The 22,878-nt window shown below is 44.5% G+C and overlaps 1 long non-coding RNA gene and 1 pseudogene across 2 annotated transcripts in view; both read right to left on the bottom strand.

Moving 5' to 3' along the window:
• Window positions 1–2,468: 2,468 nt before the first annotated feature.
• On the bottom strand, window positions 2,469–4,931 carry LOC311131206. The gene is made up of 3 exons (XR_014613419.1): window positions 4,723–4,931; window positions 3,288–3,515; window positions 2,469–2,978 (listed from the first exon to the last, which is right to left on the bottom strand). It is a non-coding gene; the product is annotated as an uncharacterized lncRNA (long non-coding RNA).
• A 110-nt stretch (window positions 4,932–5,041) lies between these two features.
• Window positions 5,042–22,878, bottom strand: part of LOC311130337 — a 56,613-nt pseudogene continuing 38,776 nt past the window's right edge. Inside the window, exons 4-5 of the transcript in view lie at window positions 5,101–5,366; window positions 5,042–5,059 (exon numbers count right to left, since the gene is read on the bottom strand). The product of the transcript in view is annotated as an uncharacterized misc_RNA (transcript). The remainder of the gene's footprint in view (window positions 5,060–5,100; window positions 5,367–22,878) is intronic.

Raw genomic sequence — 22,878 nt, 5'->3', positions numbered from 1 at the left:
TATTGTCATGTTAACACAGACTCAGATTATAAACAAAACAACTGTTTGTGACCTGGCTGCTGAAAGAGACCATACAACGGTTGTTAACACATTTAATTGTAATGTTCTGGTTTACTTACCTTCAGCCTTGCTGTACCATTTAGCTCTGGCAACAATATCATTGGAGTAGTCCTCTCCAGTTGTGTTCTCGTTCACTTCCTCAAATGACTAGACATTTCCATCCCCCATGTTATAGGACGCTAAAAATATATAGCATTAACCCTATTGTTGCAAGGGTTAGCTTACGGGCTGGAAAACGTGTTACTCTGTTGTTCGCTACGTTGGTGTCAGAGTGGGATGGTGTCTGTGAGGCTATTGGAGAGGTGTGTATACGTGAGGGACTTGGTATAGTGAAGCGTGGGGACACGTTATCCTGGATGGAGGGGATAATGAAACCCTTGCCAGTTGGAGCATGGATAAGCGAGATTGCCTTTGGGCTTGGAGATCTGGGTTCAATAGGTTGCTCTTTCACTGTTCAATACAAATACATTTACAGTATATACAGTCAGACCCATAATTATTGGCACCCTTGATAAAGATGAGAACAAAAAGACTGTATAAAATAAATAATATAAATACTTAAGCAATAAGGCATGAGAACCCGGGAATTATTCTGTGAATAACAAGGCCATAGCCTTCTGTCATCTGACCATAGCACTGCCTGGAGTTTGATAAATGGCATTGACACTTGGATTGGAACCAGTGCTATGGTCAGATGACATGAAAATAGCGCTCTTTGGCCTCGCACACAAGTGGTGGGTTTGACGTTGAAAAACAGAAGCATATGCAGAAAAGTACCTCATACCTACGATAGAAAATAGGGGTGGATCTTTGATGTTATGGGGCTATTTTGCTTTCTATGGTCCAGGGGCCCTTGTTAAGGTCAACGGCATAATGAAATTCACCAAGTACCAGGACATTTTAGCCAAAAACCTGGTTGCCACTGCCAGGAGGCTGACACTTGGCAGCAAGTTAATCTTCCAGCAAGACAATAACCCCAAGCACTAATCAAAATCCACAAAGAAGTTGTGAATAGTCCTCAAAATCAACATTTTGCAATGGCGATCTTAGTCTCTGGACTTGAGCCCCTAAAAACCTGTGGTTTTAATTGAAGAGGGCAGTCCATAAGAGCAGACAAAGGATATAAAAGATCTGCAAATATTGTGTATGGAGAAATTGTCTAAAATCCCTCCCAATGTGTTTTCTCTCTTTTAAATGGCTCAGTGTCATTAACAATTTTTACCATAATATGTATGTATATATTTTTTTTTCTTACTTGTTAAACAAAACATCTTTAACTGAACAATAGTATTAGTTTAAAAGAATACAATTTCCCCCAAAAAATTGCATTCAATATAGCTCAATATTCTTTGCAAACCTTTTTCAAGAGTACCAATAATTATGGACCTGACTGTACAACATCTATCAACTATCAAACGTTGTACCTTTCAACTGCTGCTCCATATAATGTATACAAATAAATAGTAATAGCAACTTGGGTGGTAGAGTAAACACTAGGGTGGGATCAGCTCAGCGGGTGAGTTGAGGAGTGGGGTCCAGTTTTCGTTGAAGGATTGAATTTAGTCTTTGGTGGATGCTGTAATTTTTTCCATTGTGATGTGGTCTGTGAGAAGGTTAATCTGTTGACAATGTCACGGATCCCCCCGGTACTGTTGCTCATTCCGTTCACCAGTTCCGGAGATCTACGTCACCGGCTTTCTAGGTGTCACTGACATGGATCATTACCACCAACCCCGGACTGTCTTGTCTCATTACGCACACCTGGTTCCCATTCCCCCTGATTAGTATGTGTATATATGTGCCCTCTGTTCCCCATTGTCCTTGTCGATTATTGTCCCATGTCCGTTGGTCTCGTGAGTACCATGTATTGTGGTCTTGTTGTTTACGGGTCTCGTCACGTGTATTGTGTTGAGGTTACACCTCGCTCTTTGTTTGGGTTACATCCCTTTTGTATATATAGACGTGTTTGTGTTGGGAGGAGTAAATAAAACCCCTAATATGAATTCCTGCGCTTGTCTTCAAATCATTATACAACATGACAGGCAAACACAGTTGGTTTCTGTTTTTCCTGTTGAGTAAAATTGTTTTCTTGCAATATTTAAGGTGATTAAAATTGACTGATGATCTCCAAGAAGGCAGAGAGATGGGGAGAGTGGAATGCTGTGACCCAAAAGGGTGGATTAGTTTGTATGGTTTCTTTCCAGAATTGTAGGATGGGTGGATTCAACTCATCATCAAACCTTTAGTTGGGAAACACTGCATGCATCTAACATTCTAGTTCACATGGTTTTTAAATCCAGTGTAATGAGGAAATGTGCAGATTTTTTCTCTGCTATATATATTTGTGCTCCCTGTACGTGTCTTGCACCATCACCCTGTATGCTTGAAATAACATGACTACAGCCTTAGAAATAAAACTTTGATTACAATCTTGTGTTGTTGACCTTTGTTAAAATTAGTATGAGTATGTAGGATATCTGGTGGCAACCCCAATCATGTAATGTAATCCCACACACACTCCTAACATCTTACAGAACACATTTTCTCAGTTTGGTAACATTTATTATTTGGTCAAAAACCTACAGTGATTATATTGCTGATTTCGACCATACACTCAGCACTTTTTCACGTATCTGTGATTTATTCCGTTTATTTTTAATCAATAATTTGTATGTAGTTTAATCTGTGTGTATTGTCACTTTCTACTTGGAAGCCAGTGACATCGAGGTTCTGAGGAAGAGGGGTCTTCTTAAAGGTGCCTTCCAGGATAAGGATGGAGTCGCCCTTGAGTTGACTCCCCTCGATGAGGTCACAGAGAGCCATCTTCTCTGCCTTGTAGTAGAGACCCACTCTGCCACCTGTTATGTTGGCTATGGTGATGCTGGGTGCGACAGTTTTTCTGGGAGTTTTTTGTTAAGCTAAGGGAACGAGAGAGAGAGTCATTGGACAGTGCTGAAATAAATGTGGTTGTCAGTATTAGAAGTTTGCTGAGAACACTGCTATGAGCAACAATAAACCATTTTTTATTTGTATCTATATTTACGCTGGTGCTGGAACTGAACTGTGAAATGTGTATGTATATGGACATGTAATTACTTTATGCTTTGAAATGTCTAATATCAATGTGTGTTATATTCCCATGTTGAATGGCCACAAAACAATAAAATATGAATGTATTTATTATTCATTCATATATAGATTCCCTCCCACTGGATAGGGTTACATACCTGTATGACTGGGGTTATTGGTCTGGTTGCCAATGGAAATATTGCCGCTCACACTGCCTGATATGGTTTGGCCTGATATGGTTTGGCCTGATATGGTTTGGCCTGATGTAGTTTGGCCTGATATGACTTGGCATGATATGTCTTGGCCTGGTTTTGTAGGACATTTGGCAACAGGTTTTTTTTTATTGCAGTCATTTTGCCTGTTGGTATGTGAAGCACAATCCATTGCTGCAACGATAGAGAAAAGAGAGGGGGAGAGAAAGAGGATAATTAAGGGTTAAGTTGATTAAATTCAGTGGTGGAAAAATTACCCAATTGTCTTGAGTAAAAGTAAAGAAACCTTAATAGAAAATGACTCAAGTTAAAGTCATCCAGTAAAATACTACTTGAGTAAAAGTATTTGGTTTTAAAAATCCTGAAATATCAAAAGTAAATGTAATTGCTCAAATATACGTATGTCTCAAAAGTAAAATTCATTTCAAATTCCTTATATTAAGCAAACCAAATGGCACCATTTTGTTATTTTAATTTACAGATAGCCAGGGGCACACTCCAACACTCAGAAAACATTTACAAACGAAGCATGTGTGTTTATTGAGTCCGCCAGATCAGAGGGAGCAGGATGTTCTCTTGACAAGTGTATGAGTTTGACAATTTTCCTGTCCTGCTAAGCGTTCAAAATGTAGCTAGTACTTTTGGGTGTCAAGTAAAAGTTGTCTAAATAAATAAATAGTAAAGTACAGATACCCCAAAAAATGTCTTAAGTAGTACTTTAAAGTATTTTTACTTAAGTACTTTATACCACTGATTAAATTAAAGAATATTCCTCATCCAAACTGTCCACATAAAGCACAGATCTCGATAAGCAAAGTTTATCTCTGCAATTTATCATTATTTCTCACCATTGCACTAAGTGGCATTGCATGTATTTTGCGATGTCTTGGTCCTTATGCTAATTGTAAGTCTTTAAACGATTTGGCAGGGTTTATCACTTTGTGACTGTGGTAACTAGTGACGACCGTTAGAAAGCACTATTCGGTGTTTAAAATGAAAAGGCACCTGCAAAAAGAAATGGTTTATCTACTTTGTTGTGCTGTTACATTTGTATCTTTGTTTCATGTCCAATGTGTTATATATCATTTGTGTTGTGTGAACCAAAGCTCTGCTTGTTAAGTAATATCGACCAATATCTTTCAACTCTGCTAAATGATCACTATTTGAGAGTAACTGTTCCAGCCATGAGACACACATCTGTTCAAGCTGCCAAATTGTATCTGGAGTTCAATATATTTTATTGTGTCGGAACCTAATACAGTTACTACATGATTCCATATGTGTTATTTCATCGTTTTGATGTCTTCCCTATTATTCTACAATGTAAAAAATGTAAAAAATAAAGAAAACCTAAAGCATATATTTAAAATAATGTATTTACCTGTGTCTGTTTGTTCTTCCTCGGTGCAGTGGCGCGCTTGAAGGTTGTAGTAATCAGGTGTTCTAGTGCAGAGTGGAGAGATGTCTCTGCTTTTATAGGGTAGCGCTGACAGAGAGAGGAAGGGTGGGTGGGGAGTTCTCAGCCCAATCCATTCCAGGTAAATGTTGATGTTCCAGAGAACTGAAGAGGAGGACTCAGTTCCAGAGAAGCTATGTGGGTGTCACAAGAGCAATATATTTAGATATGTCGAGCACTAAAACTTATTTCATCTCAAAGGGACATATCTTTAACTACCCCCTGACAGGTACATAACTGACAATCAAGGGAGTTTGATCACCTAAAATAATAAAACAATGATAGAATGAAAAAATTACTGACCATGTGAGAGTCTCTGAGTTGATATCTATGTGCAGCAGTTCTCTTGCTTATTAAAACTGATCTCAGATCAGCTGGTAGCAGGGTCTTAGCCTGAAAATCTATGTGGTTCTCCTGGTGCTGTCTCATGTCCAGTTTGCGTTGGAAGCCGAAGAGGCAGCGGGGTCAGTAGTAGGGTTGGTTGCCACTGTGCTGACGGCTGCGAGTGATGAGGTTGGAGCTCTGGCTGAAGGCTTTGCCACACACCTGGCACGCATGGGGCATCTCACCTGGGATAAGAGGGCAGAGGGGACATACTGTATTAAATATGAAGTTCACTATTTTTTACTAAGTTAAAGGGGCAGTGCAGTCAAAAATTGAATTTCAGCCTGTTCAGGTGCGATGGAGTTTTTGTCCCACAGCATGCCATCACAATCTGATCTGATTATTCTGACTATCTTTTATTTTCATGTGTCCTCCTACGTTGAAAAGGTAAGCGGGGTAGGCTCTAGAGCAGTGGTGTGAAACTCATTTTGCCCCATGGGCAGCATTCGGTCTTCAACGAGGTCCGGAGGGCATCACTGAAAATGGGCTACATTTTAGTTTAGTTTAGGGAATTTTCCATAATTCCTGACTGTCTAGCTTTCATTTTGGTGATTATTAGCAAGCTATACACAATCAAGAAACTCTATGAATATACAGTGCATTCGGAAAGTATTCAGACAAGGACCCTTTTCCCCATTTTGTTACGTTACAGCCTTATTCTAAAATGGATGAAATTATTTTTCTTCCTCATCAATCTACACACAATACCCCACAATGACAAAGCGAAAACAGGTTTTTAGATATTTTTGCTAATGTATTACAACTAAAAAAAACAGAGCTATCCAGACCCTTTGCTATGAGACTCGAAATTGAGCTCAGGGGCATGGGAGAAACTCCCCAAATACAGGTGTGCCAAGCTGGTAGGGTCATAGTCAAGAAGCCCAGAGGCTATAATCACTGCCAAAGGTGCTTCAACAAGTACTGGGTAAAGGGTCTGAATACTTATGTAAATTTCATATTTCATTTTATTATTTGTAATACATTTGCAAAAATATCTAAAAACCTGTTTTTGCTTCGTTATTATGGGGTATTGTGCGTAGATTGATGAGAATAACTTTTAGAATAAGGCTGTAATTTAACAAAATGTGGAAAAAGTAAAAGGGTCTGAATACTTTCCATCGTCATTTCTACAAAGTTTCAATTTGGCTTTAGTCATTTTAAGGTATATTGAGACTAAGTGAAACCAATTATTGAAAAAAATATTTAGAGTAATTTTCATTAAATAAACACATACAGTGATTTACTAGACAGACAGTAATGATTAAAAAAATTACATTAAAACGACAAGCAAAAACTCAAACAGGAAGTACCAGTGACATGCTCAATATAAAAGTTGTCCAATGAAGTGGATACTAAGCTACAGTCTGAAATACCTACATGTTTCAAGCAGACCACCATAGTCCCTGTGCCCATGAACGCAATGGTAACCTGCCTAAATGGCTGCGCCGTAGAACTCAAATATGTAGCCATAAAATGCTTTGAAATGCTGGTCACTGCTCACGTCAACACAATCATCCCAGAAACCCTGGATCCACCACTCCAATTCGCATACTGCCCAAAAGATCGACAGATGACACAATCTCTATTGCACTTCACACTGCCCTTTCCCACCTGGACAAAAGGAGCACCTACGTGAGAATGCTGTTTATTCACTACAGCTCAGCGTTCAACACCATAGTGCCCTCCAAGCTCTTCACTTAATAAGGATCCTGGGACTGAACACCTCCTTGTGCAACTGGATCCTGGACTTCCTGAGAGGCCGCCCCCAGGTGGTGAGGGTAAGCAACAACACATCTGCCACACTGATCCTCAACTCGGGGGACCCCTCAAGGGTGCGTGCTTAGTCCGCTCCTGTACTCCCTGTTCACCCACGACTGCTTGGCCATGCACGACTCCAACACCATCATTAAGTTAATGCGAAGACACAACGGTGGTAGGCCTGATCACCAATGACGATGATACAGCCTTTAGGGAAGAGGTCAGAGACCTGGCAGTGTGGTGCCAGGACAACAACCTCTCCCTCAACATAAGCAACACAAAGGAGCTGATCCTGGACTACAGGAAAAAGAGGGCAGAGCACACCCCCATTCACATCGAGGGGGCTGTAGTGGAGTGGGTTGAGAGCTTCAAGTTCATTAGTGTCCACATCACTAAGGACCTATCATGGTCCAAACACACCAACACAGTCGTGAAGAAGGCACGACAACGCCTATTCTAAGGAGGCTGAAAATATTTGGCATGGGACCTCAGATCCTCAAAAAGGAGTGCCAAGTCTTGGACCAAAAGGCACCTTAACAGCTTCTACCCACAAGCCATAAGACTGCTGAACAGTTCATCAAATGGCTACCCGGACTATTTGCGTTGACCCCCTTATTTCATTCTTATTTATTATAATTTTTGGCACTGACTCTCTTGCACAGGCTCGATGTACACTCACTGGACTCTAACCACACACTCACAAATACTACACTGAGACTCCAACACAAATACACAAACACACACACGGACACACACACAAAACACACACACGTGCATATTTATGCCACAACCACACACACACAGAGATTCACATTCCTTTACACTCTTTACATATGCTGATGCTACTCTTTGTTTGTTATCTATGCATAGTGACTTTACCCCTACCTACATGTACATATTACCTTAATTACATTGACTAACCTGTACCCCTGCACATTGACCCGGTACATTTACCCCTTGTATTTAGCCTCGTTATTGATATTTTATTGTGTTACTATTTTTCCTATAGTTTATTTAGCACATTTAGCACAGTATAGGTTTTATTTACTTTTTAGATATTCTGCATTGTTGGTTAAGGGCTTGTAAGTAAGCATTTCACGGTAAGGTCTACACGTGTTGTATTCTGCGCATGTGACAAACAAAATTAGATTTGATTTAAATATTATCTTCACGAACACTTGGGATGCAGGGGCAGAAACCAGATGCAGTGCCACAGTGCACAGCTTTGGATAAACACCCATCCTTGCCTGCCAGAATTAATTAATTAATTATGGGCCTGACTGTACATCTATCATCTATCAAACTTTGTACCTTTCAACTGCTGCTCCATAAAATGTATACAAATAAATAGTAATAGTAACTTGGGTGGTAGAGGAAACACTAGGGTGGGATCAGCTCTGCGGTAGCTGCAAGGAGTTAAGGAGTGGGGTCCAGTTTTTGTTGAAGGATGGAATTTAGTCCTGGGTGGATACTGTAATTTTTTCCATAGTGATGTTGTCTGCAGTGTTGGGTAGGTTAATTTCTAAATGTAATCTGTTACAGTTACAAGTTACCTGTCCAAAATTGTAATCAGTAACGTAACTTTTGGATTACCCAAACTCAGTAACGTAATCTGATTACATTCTGTTACTTTTAGATTACTTTCCCCTTAAGAGGCATTAGAAGAAGACAAAAATGTATGTTAATCAATGTTAACGTTTACATAGCTGGCCATATATGGATGTTACATTTTACTTCATGGGTTGGTTATGTAGGCTTCTTCTAACCCATCGCTTTCTACTACATATAATAATACGATTAAATGATATATTTACATTAAAAGGTCTATCAGAATTCCAGTCATTCCAATAAATGTTATACCCCTTGACCTTCAAGAATAGGACTTGGAAATATGGAGGTATAGATTAGTCAAATTGTTTTACCTGAGCATGATTCCAAAACTAAGGACTTATTAGCCAGCCCTACTCTGTTGTTTATTTTGTTGTTATGGAGGACTGATTGGGCTCATTGATTCGAGTAGAAAAATAAATGCTGCGCTCATGGAATGGCATGCTTTGCCAAGAGTGTGCAAAGCTGGCTTTTTCTCCGCTATTTACACTGCATTTGGAAAGTATTCAGACCCCTTGACTTTTCCACATTGTGTTACGTTACAGCCTTATTCTATCTGTGATGGAAAATGTTTGTGTATCAGATCAATGCAGCTTTTCTAATAACCAATTTCCGTGTTCATGCAAGTGACTGATTGAACGAATCCTCAATATCAGTATCTGCAATTTGGCAGGACAGCCAGAACCTTGTTTTGAGAACAAAAGGATATCTCAGTTTCAAGGTCTCAGCTTTGAGAGAAGAAGCCATCGTGTCTGTCACATGTATGAACCAGTATTGGTTGGTCACATGAATGAACCAAATGTTAATGATGAATGAATGATGAATGATGAATAAGCTAAATCATGCAAATATAACTTGTCTGTGTAAGCAGTATATAAGAGATCTAACGGGAGCTCCTGATTGACATGTTTACTTGGTGGATTTAGTTGGTTGGAACCTCTCCAGTTAACTGTTGATAAACAATGATTCATTTAAGATTGACTTTTAGTGTCCCTGGTGTAGAATTTCCACAACAATCAATGGAAACAGGATGCACCTGAGCTCAATTTCGAGTCTCATAGCAAAGGGTCTGAATACTTATGTAAATAAGGCATTTCTGTTTTTAATTTTTCATACATTTTCAAAAAATTTGAAAAAGCTGTTTTTGCTTTGTCATTATGGGGTATTGTGTGTAGATTGATGAGGAAAAAATGTATTTCATCCATTTTAGAATAAGGCTGTAATGTAAAACTATATGGAAAAAATAAAGGGGTCTGAATACTTTGCGAATGCACCAGTATGCTGCTAAGACAAGTTTTAAACATTTTATGGTGGCACTGTGACAGTGCTTTAAACAAAAAAAAATCCTTGTCGGACATCAAGATTCGATCTATAACCAAATATTACAAATAAATAATAAATACTGTACTATTATTTGGTGGAATATGCTTTGAACAAAAATGACATTTTGTCTTGAAGACAACAATAATTTGCTTTGGCTCTAGTGGCTAACGTGTATTTGCAGGGCACAACAAAAACTAAACCAAGCCAAGCATCAATCAGATCTTCTCCCTAAATCCCCTTTCCCCTCCTTGTCTCTCTCACTCAATTGTGTTCTACCACTCCCTCTACACATGTCCCAAGTACGCACACAAGCAAGCTCCCATTATGTCTCCAGAAATAGATGTCTATAAAAACGTATCTAACTGATTTGATGCACAAGCTACATCCTTTGCCAAATGAAGACAGTTTTATCACAAGTTCAAAATGAACCGGTTGATTGAAGTAAGGACATTTATTTTTTATTTAACTAGGCAAGTCTTATTTACAATGACGGCCTACACCGGCCAAACTCGGACGACGATGGGCCAATTGTGCGCCACCCTATGGGACTCCCAAGCACGGCCGGTTATGATACAGCCTGGAATTGAACGAGAGTGTCTATAGTGACACCCTCGTTCAGTTTTGTCTATTTTCCGCTTTGGCTAATTTGCAAACTGCTAGTGCCATTTAGAATCCTAGGGCTAGGATATAACCACCCTAAACATAGACAGGATCCACACTGATAATTTGCAAAAACATTATTTTGATAAAGACAAAGAACATATTTTCATCAGAATCATTAAGCCCTGTCTACTTGTTGTGTTCAATAAACAGATGTTGTGGCCGTAATTCATCACCATGCAGTGTTCAATGTGGAATCGTCCTTTTAGAAAATTCCAAAGAACAGGCAGAATAAACTATATCGAACGTCTGTATATGGAAAAGAAGACAGATTTTGGTTTGTAACCCTGAAAAAATTGTGGTTCAACTCACCAAATTGAGTTTGAATTTCAAATGATCACTATTGGAGAATAACTGTTCCAGGCAAGAGATGCACATCTCTTCAAACTGTCAACATTTTTCATTTGTAAAAAAATTATGTTGTATTTTATTCTGTTATATAACATTATGTTTATTTTATTATAAAATAGGTGTGTCTTAACTGTAATAAGGGCACAGCCCTAGGCTTCTACAATTAAGCTACTACCTACTGAGGTTACTGCCTTTTTTGAAGATTGTGTTCCACGATATGATATAACCTGTTGATATTATGGTTACAATAAATCAATCTTTTAGAGGGTAGTGCTGACAGAGGGAGGGAGGGTGGGTGGGGAGTTCTCGGCCCAATCCATTCCAGGTAAATGTTTATGTTCCAGAGAACTGAAGAGGAGGACTCAGTTCCAGAGAAGCTACGTGGGTGTCACAAGAGCAATACATTTAGATATGTCGAGCACTAAAACTTATTTCATCTCAAAGGGCCATATCTTTAACTACCCCCTGACAGGTAAATCACTGACAATCAAGGGAGTTTGATGATCAGCCTAAGAATGAAAAAATTAGCAACCATGTGAGAGTCTCTGAGTTGCTATCTATGTGCAGTGGTTCACTTGCTTGTTAAAACTGATCTCAGATCAGCTGGAAGCCTGAAAATTGTTGTGCATTGGTTCTCCTGATGCTGTCTCAGGTCCAGTTTGCGTTGGAAGAAGAGGCAGCGGGGTCAGTGGTAGGGCTGGTTGCCATTGTGCTGACAGCTGCTAGTGATGAGGTTGGAGCTCTGGCTGAAGGCTTTGCCACACACCTGGCACGCATGGGGCGTTTCACCTGGGAGAGGAAAACAGAGAGGACTTACTGTATTAAAGGGGAAGCTCGCTATTTCATACGTTTAAGGGGGACTGCAGTCAAAATTGGGATTTTCCTGTTTTTTTCCCACATGATAATTCCACACTATGAGGTCAAAATAACACTCTCAAATTGTGAAATTTAGGATAATGCCCTTTTAGTGTAGGAGCTTTTTGTAAAACAAAAAAACAAAACGGCTGGAATTTCAGCCTGTTCAGGTGGGATGGAGTTTTTGTCCCACAGTATGACATCAGAATCTGATCTGATTTTTCGGATCAATGTTCAGTCATCTTTTATTTTCATATGTGTCCTCCTATGTTGAAGGTGTAAGCAGGGTAGGCTCTAGAGCAGTGGTGTCAAACTCATTATGCCCCAGGGGTATCCTTCAGTCTTCAACGAGACACGGAGGGCCACTCAGAAAATGGGTAAGATTTTAGTTTGGGGAATTTTCCATGATCCTTGACTGTCTAGATTTCATTTCGGTGATTATTAGTGAGCTAGACACAGTCAAGAAACTGTATGAATGTATATAGGTCCATTGTCATTTCTACACAGTTTTGATTTGTGTTTAGTCCTTTTAAAGTATATTGAGGCTCAGGGAAATAAATTAAACAAAATATTTGGAGTTATTGACATTTTCCAGGTATTTCCGCAGCGCTTAATGCCCTGCCAGGTTGACCCTCCGGCTGGACATTTTGACTGTGACCATGACAAAGACAAGATCTCTATTCCAATAGAATACATGTTGACTCACCTGTGTGAATGAAGGTGTGTTTCTTCATGTCAAACTTCTGGTGAAATTAGTTTAGCAGGTGGTGGATAGGGTTGATGAGCACTTAAACACTTTCCCACACACACCTTACAGCCAAACGTACGCTCCTGAAATACGAGCACACATCATACTATATAGGCTACATGTTTTGTGGAACATTTTATTTAGTGGGTTTTCAAATTGATTTCAATCACAGTTTCATTTATTTTTATTTTTTACAAATACACCAAACAAAACAAACTAATATACAGTGTTGTGAAAAAGCATTTGCCCCCTTTCTGATTTTCTCTACTTTTGCATATTTTTGATACTGAATGTTATCAGATCTTCAACCAAAACCTAATATTATACAAAGGGAACCTGAGTTTACTAATAACAAAAAAAAGGTACACTTATTTTATTTATTTTATTAACAAAGTTATTCAACACTCAATTCCCCTGTGTGAAAAAGTAATTGCCCCCTTACACTCAATGACTGGTTGCACTTTTATAGTGTAGCGCTGACAGAGAGAGTGAGGGTGGGTGGGGATCACCCTCAAACAATGTTCTACTTTTACCCCTATTGTAAGGTTTAAAAACAAACAAAACAAACATTTATCCTTATTGGAAGGCATTGTTTGCATTTTAGTCTACCCTAACAATGTTACTCTTAATAATTATTACCAATTTCTGTTGGATATTCACTTTCTGCTTCACACTCATTAAATGTCTATTATTTTGAGATGAATATGTAATGTGCCGAAATGATAAAATACATCGGCCAATTCAGAACGGGAGAGAGGGAGCTTCCTTTTCAAAAGGTAGCTGTCAACACTAGAGTTTCTTTCAGGGATCAACATTTATTATAACTGGGCTAGGACTGCATATAAATCTACTGTCATTGGAGTGTTCTGTCCATAAAGAGTCTGGCTCCTGAGACAGGATAGACTGGGAAACAGTGTCAGACCCCCACTCCTCCTGGGGGCGTGGTTCAATTTGCCTGCTTACTCATTGGTTTATTATCACATCGTTTGGGATATCAACGAAATCTCCACCTGGGGAACAATACATTGTAGCATTAAGTTTAGTTGGATGGGTGAATACAGAAAATCCTTTTCCACATTCATTGGTCCTATGGAATAGGGCATGGGTTTTTGTTTCAAAATGTATTACCGGGGTGGAGGAAATCCCATAAGCGTTTACGCACCTGTATCTACCAACATAGGAATCCCTTCCCCTATATGTTTACCATAATGTTTGGGCCAGATTGGTCTCCTTTTACCTGAGGGCATTGCTGTATCAAAGATGTTGTTTCCCCTGAGAGGCGTCCCTATTATGGCTGGTTACTATCAAACTTTTGTACCTTTCAACTGCTGCTCCATATAATATATACAAATAAATAGTAATAGCAACTTGGGTGGCTGTCAAAAGAACCGATGTGGATGTGGTGGAGGAGTCAGGCGCAGGACACAGAGGATTCGTCCAAAAGACTTTACTAGTCCAAAGTGCAACAAAACAATACACGACCTCGAAAACAAATGGAGGCGAGGGAATTACGCAACATGCGTAAAACAATAAACAAAACTAACAGAGCGCAAACACGCAGCTCCGCACGACAGGCAAAACAACAACACACAATCTAACTAATACAAAACAGGGAACTTATAGGACACGTAATCAGCACACAAACAGACACAGGTGTACAAGACAGACTAAAGCAATCACACCACGAAACATATAACGGTGGCAGCTAGTACTCCGGGGACGGCGAACGCCGAAGCCTGCCCGAACCAGGAGGAGGAGCAGTCTCGGCCGAAACCGTGACAGTACCCCCCCCTTGACGCGCGGCTCCAGCCGTGCGCCGACCCCGGCCTCGGGGACGGCCAGGAGGACGCGGACCTGGGCGCGTGGGATGCCCACGGTGGAACTCAGTCAGGAGGGATGGATCGAGGATGTCCCTCCTAGGCACCCAGCACCGTTCCTCCGGACCGTACCCCTCCCACTCCACGAGATACTGGAGACCACTCATCCGGCGCCTCGAGTCCAAGATGGTCCGGACCCTGTACGCCGGGGCCCCCTCGATGTCCAAAGGGGGCGGAGGGGTCTCTCCTATCTCATCTTCTTGGAGTGGGCCAGCTACCACCGGCCTGAGAAGAGACACATGGAACGAGGGGTTAATATTTTTGTACTCAATAGGCAGTTGTAACCTGTAACACACCTCGTTCAATCTTCTCAGGACTTTGAAGGGCCCCACAAACCGCCGACCCAGCTTCCGGCAGGGCAGGCGGAGGGGCAGGTTTCGAGTCGAGAGCCAGACTCGATCTCCCGGTGCGTACACCGGTCCCTCACTGCGGTGGCGATCGGCGCTCGCCTTTTGTTGACGGATGGCCCGCTGCAGATGGACATGGGCAGCGTCCCACGTCTCCTCCGAGCGCCGAATCCACTCGTCCACCGCAGGGGCCTCGATCTGGCTCTCGTGCCACGGTGCCAGGACCGGCTGATACCCTAAAACACACTGGAAAGGTGTTAAACCGGTGGAGGAGTGGCGGAGAGAGTTCTGGGCCATCTCTGCCCAGGGGATATACCTGGACCACTCCTCCGGCCGGTCCCGGCAATAGGACCTCAAAAACCTACCCACATCCTGGTTGACTCGTTCAACCTGCCCATTGCTCTCTGGGTGGTACCCCGAGGTAAGGCTCACCGAGACCCCCAAGCGTTCCATGAACGCCCCCCAGACTCTGGAGGTAAACTGGGGACCTCGGTCAGACACAATATCCTCGGGGACCCCATAGTGCCGGAACACGTGGGTAAATAGGGCCTCGGCGGTCTGTAGGGCAGTAGGGAGACCCGGCATTGGGAGGAGACGACAGGCCTTGGAAAACCGATCCACAACGACCAAAATGGTGGTATTCCCCTGGGAAGGGGGTAGGTCGGTCACAAAATCCACCGAGAGGTGGGACCATGGTCGTTGTGGAACGGGCAGGGGATGTAACTTACCCCTGGGCAAATGTCTAGGCGCCTTACACTGGGCGCACACCGAGCAGGAGGAGACATAAACCCTCACATCCTTAGCTAACGTTGGCCACCAGTATTTCACGCTAAGGCAGTGCACTGTCCGGCCAATACCTGGATGTCCAGAGGAGGGTGATGTATGAGCCCAATAAATCAGACGATCACGAACCTCGAGCGGAACGTACTTCCGCCCCACAGGACACTCGGGGGGAGTATGGAAGTGGGCTCAATGGACCTCTCCTCTGTGTCATACCGCCGGGACAGGGCGTCTGCCTTACCGTTCTGGGACCCTGGGATGTATGTGATCTTAAAAACAAACCGGGTCAGGAACATGTTCCACCTAGCCTGACGAGGGTTCAATCTCCTAGCTGCCCGGATGTACTCCAGGTTACGGTGATCGGTCAGAATGAGGAAAGGGTGTTGAGCCCCCTCAAGCCAATGCCTCCACACCTTTAGGGCCTGGACTACAGCTAACAGCTCCCTGTCCCCAACGTCATAATTGCGCTCCGCCGAGCTGAGTTTCTTAGAGTAGAACGCACAGGGGCGGAGCTTAGGTGGCGTGCCGGACCGTTGTGACAGGACTGCCCCAATACCGGTCTCGGACGCGTCTACCTCTACTTGGAATGGTAAAGAGGGATCCGGATGTGCCAGCACCGGGGCCGAGGTGAACAGGTTCTTCAGTTTGACAAATGCCCTGTCCGCCTCAGCTGACCACTGCAGACGAACCGGACCCCCCTTTAACAGGGACGTAATGGGCGCTGCAACCTGTCCAAAGCCCCGAATAAACCTCCGGTAGTAATTAGCAAAACCCAAGAACTGCTGCACCTCTTTTACAGTGGTTGGAGTTTGCCAATTACGCACGGCCGACACACGGTCTACCTCTATCTCCACACCAGACGCGGACAACCAATAACCCAAAAAGGAGACGGACTCCTGGAAGAACAGGCATTTCTCTGCCTTGACATACAAGTCATGCTCCAACAGTCTTCTCAACACTCGGCGCACCAGGGCTACATGCTCGGCTCGTGTAGAAGAGTACACTAGGATGTCGTCGATGTACACTACCACACCCTGCCCATGCATGTCCCGGAAAATCTCGTCAACAAAGGATTGGAAGACTGAAGGAGCATTCATTAGCCCGTATGGCATGACGAGATACTCGTAATGACCCGAGGTGGTGCTAAATGCCGTTTTCCATTCATCCCCCTCCCTAATGCGCACCAGATTGTACGCGCTCCTGAGATCCAACTTTGTGAAGAACCGCGCTCCGCGTAATGACTCCGTCATAGTCGCAATCAGTGGAAGAGGGTAACTGTACTTAACCGTGATCTGATTGAGACTACGGTAATCAATACACGGGCGTAAACCCCCGTCCTTCTTCTTCACAAAGAAGAAACTCGAGGAAACCGGGGAAGTGGAGGACCGTATGTATCCCTGTGCCAAGGACTCGGCTATGTAAGTCTCCATAGCCGCTGTCTCCTCTTGAGACAGGGGATACACACGGCTCCGCGGAAGAGCCGCTCCTGTTTGGAGATTTATCGCACAGTCCCCCTGTCTATGAGGTGGTAGCCGTGTTGCCCTCGTTTTGCTGAACACGAGTGCTAAGTCCTCATACTCAGGGGGAATGCGCATTGCGGGCACTTGGTTCGGACTCTCAACCGAGGTCGCCCCTAAGGAAACACCTAGACATCTCCCTACACACTGGGCAGACCACTCCATAAGAGCCCTCTGTTGCCACGCAATGGTAGGATCATGGGTGCTTAACCAGGGAAGCCCCAACACCACGGGGTACGCAGGAGAGTCAAACAGATAAAACTGAATGATCTCCTCATGACCCCCCTGCGTCGTCATAGTAAGTAGTGCTGTGACTTCTCTGATCAGCCCCGACCCCAACGGCCGGCTGTCTAAGGCGTGGACAGGAAAGGGGGCTTCTACCGGCCGAAGGGGAATTCCAAACCTATAACAAAATGCCAGATCAATAAAATTCCCAGCTGCGCCTGAATCTACTAGCGCCTTATGCTGGGAATGAGGTGCCACCTGTGGAAATCTCACAGGAATACTCATGTGACCAACAGAAAGCTCTGGGTAAGTGGGGCGCCTACTCACCTGAAATGACTCCCCAGTGCGTGACCTGTTGTCCCCTCTCCCAGGAGACCCTCCCCAGCACCTGGCCGCGGTGTGTCCTCCACGGCCACAGTTGGTGCAGGGGGTGGCCCCCCTCGGGTTCTCTCTCCTCCTCTCTCTAGCGCCAGCACCCCCGAGCTCCATGGGAATCGGCTCGGAGGTGCTGGAGGGTGGAATGGTCGGCCCCCACTCGGGACGTCCGCGGGTAGCCAGCAGGGTGTCGAGACGTATGGAGATGTCCACCAACTGGTCGAATGATAGGTTGGTGTCCCTGCAGGCCAGCTCACGACGAACGTCCTCTCGTAGGCTGCACCGGTAATGGTCGATGAGGGCCCTCTCATTCCACCCCACATCCGCCGCTAGCGTCCAGAACTCCAGTGCGAACTCCTGTGCGCTCCTCTTCCCCTGTCGGAGGTGGAACAGACGCTCCCCCGCCACTTTCCCTTCAGGTGGGTGATCGAAGACAGCCCTGAAGCGGCGGGAGAACTCCGCGTAGGTGATGGTAGCGGCGTCTATTCCCCTCCATTCGGCGTTGGCCCACTCCAACGCCTTGCCGGATAGACAGGAGATGAGGGCGGAGACGCTCTCGTATCCCGAGGGCGCTGGGTGTATGGTAGCCAGGTAGAGTTCCACCTGCAGGAGGAACCCCTGACACCCGGCTGCAGAAACGTCATATGCCCTCGGGAGCGAGAGCCGAATGCCACTGGGTTCCGGTGCTGAGAGAGGAGGACTGGCCGTTGGCGATGGGATGGAGTAAGAAGGCGTGGGCACCTCTCCAGTCACCAACCGGCGCAGAGTGTTGGACACCTCGTCCATAGCGGCCCCAAGTTGCCGGATCATGGTGTCTTGATAGCTGATCCGTTCTTCCAGCGACTTGGGTGCCGCCGCTGCTCCTGCTGACTCCATAGTTAGGTGTGTTGTTCTGTCAAAAGAACCGATGTGGATGTGGTGGAGGAGTCAGGCGCAGGACACAGAGGATTCGTCCAAAAGACTTTACTAGTCCAAAGTGCAACAAAACAATACACGACCTCGAAAACAAATGGAGGCGAGGAAATTACGCAACATGCGTAAAACAATAAACAAAACTAACAGAGCGCAAACACGCAGCTCCGTACGACAGGCAAAACAACAACACACAATCTAACTAATACAAAACAGGGAACTTATAGGACACGTAATCAGCACACAAACAGACACAGGTGTACAAGACAGACTAAAGCAATCACACCACGAAACATATAACGGTGGCAGCTAGTACTCCGGGGACGGCGAACGCCGAAGCCTGCCCGAACCAGGAGGAGGAGCAGTCTCGGCCGAAACCGTGACAGTGGCAGAGGAAACACTATGGTGGGATCAGCTCAGTGGTAGCCGCAAGAAGTTGAGGTGTTGGGTCCAATTTTCATTGAAGGTTTTAATTTTGTCTTTGGTGGATGTGTTGGGTATTTTTTCAGTAGACCATACAGAGCCATGGTACATAGTGGTACCCAAGGTCAGATCATAGGTTCAAAGTGGTAAATCTTTCTAGACTATAAAGATTAAAACATAGCTAATTATAAAGACAGAGTGTGGTACAGAAAGGTACGGAGGATGAAGCAATAAAACTTAGTGATCGAGAGTGTGGTACCGAGTGGTACACAAGGAGGGAGTCTGAACCAGAGTCAGGAGATGGCTCTTGATTGATTATACTGGTATGTATGAGGTAATGCATTAGGAAAGTCTTAAATGTATGTGGTTGAGAATGGGTTATGGATCTGCTATGTTTAAACCATATTTAAGTATCGATTGATATGTTTTGGAATGAACAGAGCAGAGCCAGGTGTGGATTTATCCATCCGACTGGATAACCTGTTGGCCACCTGCGGACGCTCGGATTGGGGTCCGTCCGTTCCATCCCCCAGCACTTCCGAGTCTACACCTACGGAGCTCGGAGGTGCTGCTCTAAGGGTGACCGGAGGGAGGGGGGGGGGCGTTTCCTGCACCACCTGTGGCCGCAGAGGGCACAGTGCTGGTCGGTGTTGGGGAGGTTCCCCAGGGAGTCGAGGCAGCAGGCAGGGCACTGGTGGATCATCCCAGGTGAGTAGGCACCCGGCTCACACAGAGCTCCCTGTTGCGGACATGTGTGTCTGTATAAAGTTTCCTGAGTTTTCCCCGCATTCCCAGCATAAGGCGCTAGTAGATTCAGGCGCAGCTGTGAACTTTATTGACCGTTCATTTGCCCTTAGATTACGGATCCCTATTGTTCCTGTTGATGTGCTCTTTCCTGTACATGCCTAAGATAGTCGTCCTTTAGGGTCGGCCTGATTCGGGAGGTCACAGCTCCACTATGGATGATAACGCAGGAGGGTCATGAGGAAAGTATTAATATCTTCCTGATCGATTCTCCTGCGTTTCCTGTGGTGTTGGGGTTTCCCTGGTTGGCCCATCATGATCCCACTATTTCGTGGCAACAGAGGGCTCTGAAGGGATGGTCACGTCAGTGCTCAGGGAGGTGTGTAGGTGTTTCCATAGGTGCAACTTCGGTGGAGAGTCCAAACCAGGTCTCTCCCATGCACATCCCCCCCGAATATGCCGATTTGGCTCTCGCCTTCTGTAAAAAGAAGGCGACTCAATTACCACCCCATAGACGGGGGGATTGTGTGATAAATCCCCAGGTAGACGCAGCACTTCCTAGGAGTCACGTGTATCCTCTGTCACAGGAGGAGACGGCGGCTATGGAAACATATGTCTCCAAATCTCTGGGACAGGGATACATTCAGCCTTCCACTTCAGCTGCCTCCTCAAGTTTCTTTTTTTGTGATGAAGAAGGATAGAGGTTTACGCCCGTGCATTGACTATCGGGGTATAAATCAGATCACAGTTACAGTTACCCGTTGCCTCTCATAGGCAGTGTGACCGAGTCATTGCACGGGGCGCGCTTCTTCACAAAATTGGATCTCAGGAGCGCGTACAACCTGGTGCGTATCCGGGAGGGGGATGAGTGGAAGACGGCATTTAGTACCACCTCTGGGCACTATGAGTACCTTGTCATGCCGTACGGGTTGATGAATGCTCCATCAGTCTTCCAATCCTTTGTAGACGAGATCTTCAGGGAACTGCACAGGCAGGGTGTAGTGGTGTATATAGATGATATTCTAATATACTCCGCTACACGCGCCGAGCATGTGTCCCTGGAACATGACCTGTACGTCAAGGCTGAGAAATGTCTGTTCTTCCAACAGTCCGTCTCCTTCCTAGGGTACCGCCAGTCCGCGTCAGGGGTGGAGATGGAGAATGACCACATTTTAGCCGTGCGTAATTGGCCGACTCCAACAACGGTAAAGGAGGTGCAGCGTTTCTTAGGGTTTGCCAACTACTACCGGAGGTTTTTCCGGGGCTTTGGTCAGGTAACGGCTACCATTACCTCCTTGCTGAAGGGGGGACTAATGCGACTGCAGTGGTCAGCTGGGGCGGACAGGGATTTTGGTCACCTGAAGGCTCTGTTTACCTCGGCTCCCGTGCTGGCTTATCCTGATCCCTCCTTGGCCTTCATAGTAGAGGTGGACATGTCCGAGGCTGGGATAGGAGCTGTGCTGTCTCAGCGCTCGGGTATGCCACATTTACATTTACATTTACGTCATTTAGCAGACGCTCTTATCCAGAGCGACTTACAAATTGGTGCATTCACCTTATAGCCAGTGGGATAAACACTTTACAATTATTATTATTATTTTTTTTTTTTTTGGGGGTTGTTGGGTGGGGTGGGGTAAGGGGGGGGTAGAAGGATTACTTTATCCTATCCGAGGTACAGTGAGGGAAAAAAGTATTTGATCCCCTGCTGATTTTGTATGTTTGCCCACTGACAAAGACATGATCAGTCTATAATAATAATAAAAGGTTTATTTGAACAGTGAGAGACAGAATAACAACAAAAAAATCCAGAAAAAACGCATGTCAAAAATGTTATAAATTTATTTGCATTTTAATGAGGGAAATAAGTATTTGACCCCTCTGCAAAACATGACTTAGTACTTGGTGGCAAAACCCTTGTTGGCAATCACAGTAGTCAGACGTTTCTTGTAGTTGGCCACCAGGTTTGCACACATCTCAAGAGGGATTTTGTCCCACCTCTCTTTGCAGATCTTCTCCAAGTCATTAAGGTTTTCGAGGCTGACGTTTGGCAACTCGAAACTTCAGCTCCCTCCACAGATTTTCTATGGGATTAAGGTCTGGAGACTGGCTAGGCCACTCCAGGACCTTAATGTGCTTCTTCTTGAGCCACTCCTTTGTTGCCTTGGCCGTGTGTTTTGGGTCATTGTCATGCTGGAATACCCATCCACGACCCATTTTCAATGCCCTGGCTGAGGGAAGGAGGTTCTCACCCAAGATTTGACGGTACATGGCCCCGTCCATTGTCCCTTTGATGCGGTGAAGTTGTCCTTTCCCCTTAGCAGAAAAACACCCCCAAAGCATAATGTTTCCACCTCCATGTTTGACGGTGGGGATGGTGTTCTTGGGGTCATAGACAGCATTCCTCCTCCTCCAAACACGGCGAGTTGAGTTGATGCCAAAGAGCTCCATTTTGGTCTCATTTGACCACAACACTTTCACCCAGTTCTCCTCTTAATCATTCAGATGTTCATTGGCAAACATCAGATGGGCATGTATTTGTGCTTTCTTGAGCAGGGGGACCTTGCGGGCACTGCAGGATTTCAGTCCTTCACGGCGTAGTGTGTTACCAATTGTTTTCTTGGTGACTATGGTCCCAGCTGCCTTGAGATCATTGACAAGATCCTCCCGTGTAGTTCTGGGCTGATTCCTCACCGTTCTCATGATCATTGCAACTCCACGAGGTGAGATCTTGCATGGAGCCCCAGGCTGAGGGAGATTGACAGTTATTTTGTGTTTCTTCAATTTGCGAATAATCACACCAACTGTTGTCACCTTCTCACCAAGCTGCTTGGCGATGGTCTTGTAGCCCATTCCAGCCTTGTGTAGGTCTACAATCTTGTCCCTGACATCCTTGGAGAGCTCTTTGGTCTTGGCCATGGTGGAGAGTTTGGAATCTGATTGAATGATTGCTTCTGTGGACAGGTATCTTTTATACAGGTAACAAACTGAGATTAGGAGCACTCCCTTTAAGAGTGTGCTCCTAATCTCAGCTCGTTACCTGTATAAAAGACACCTGGGAGCCAGAAATCTTTCTGATTGAGAGGGGGTCAAATACTTATTTCCCTCATTAAAATGCAAATCAATGTAGAACATTTTTGACATGCGTTTTTCTGGATTTTTTTGTTGTTATTCTGTCTCTCACTGTTCAAATAAAC

The sequence above is a fragment of the Coregonus lavaretus genome (genome assembly GCF_964263955.1).
Source record: "Coregonus lavaretus genome assembly, chromosome: 6".
In the NCBI taxonomy this organism is placed as follows: Eukaryota; Metazoa; Chordata; class Actinopteri; order Salmoniformes; family Salmonidae; genus Coregonus; species Coregonus lavaretus.
Note: the sequence above shows the minus strand (reverse complement) of the source record. Positions and strands in the feature narration are given on the sequence as shown.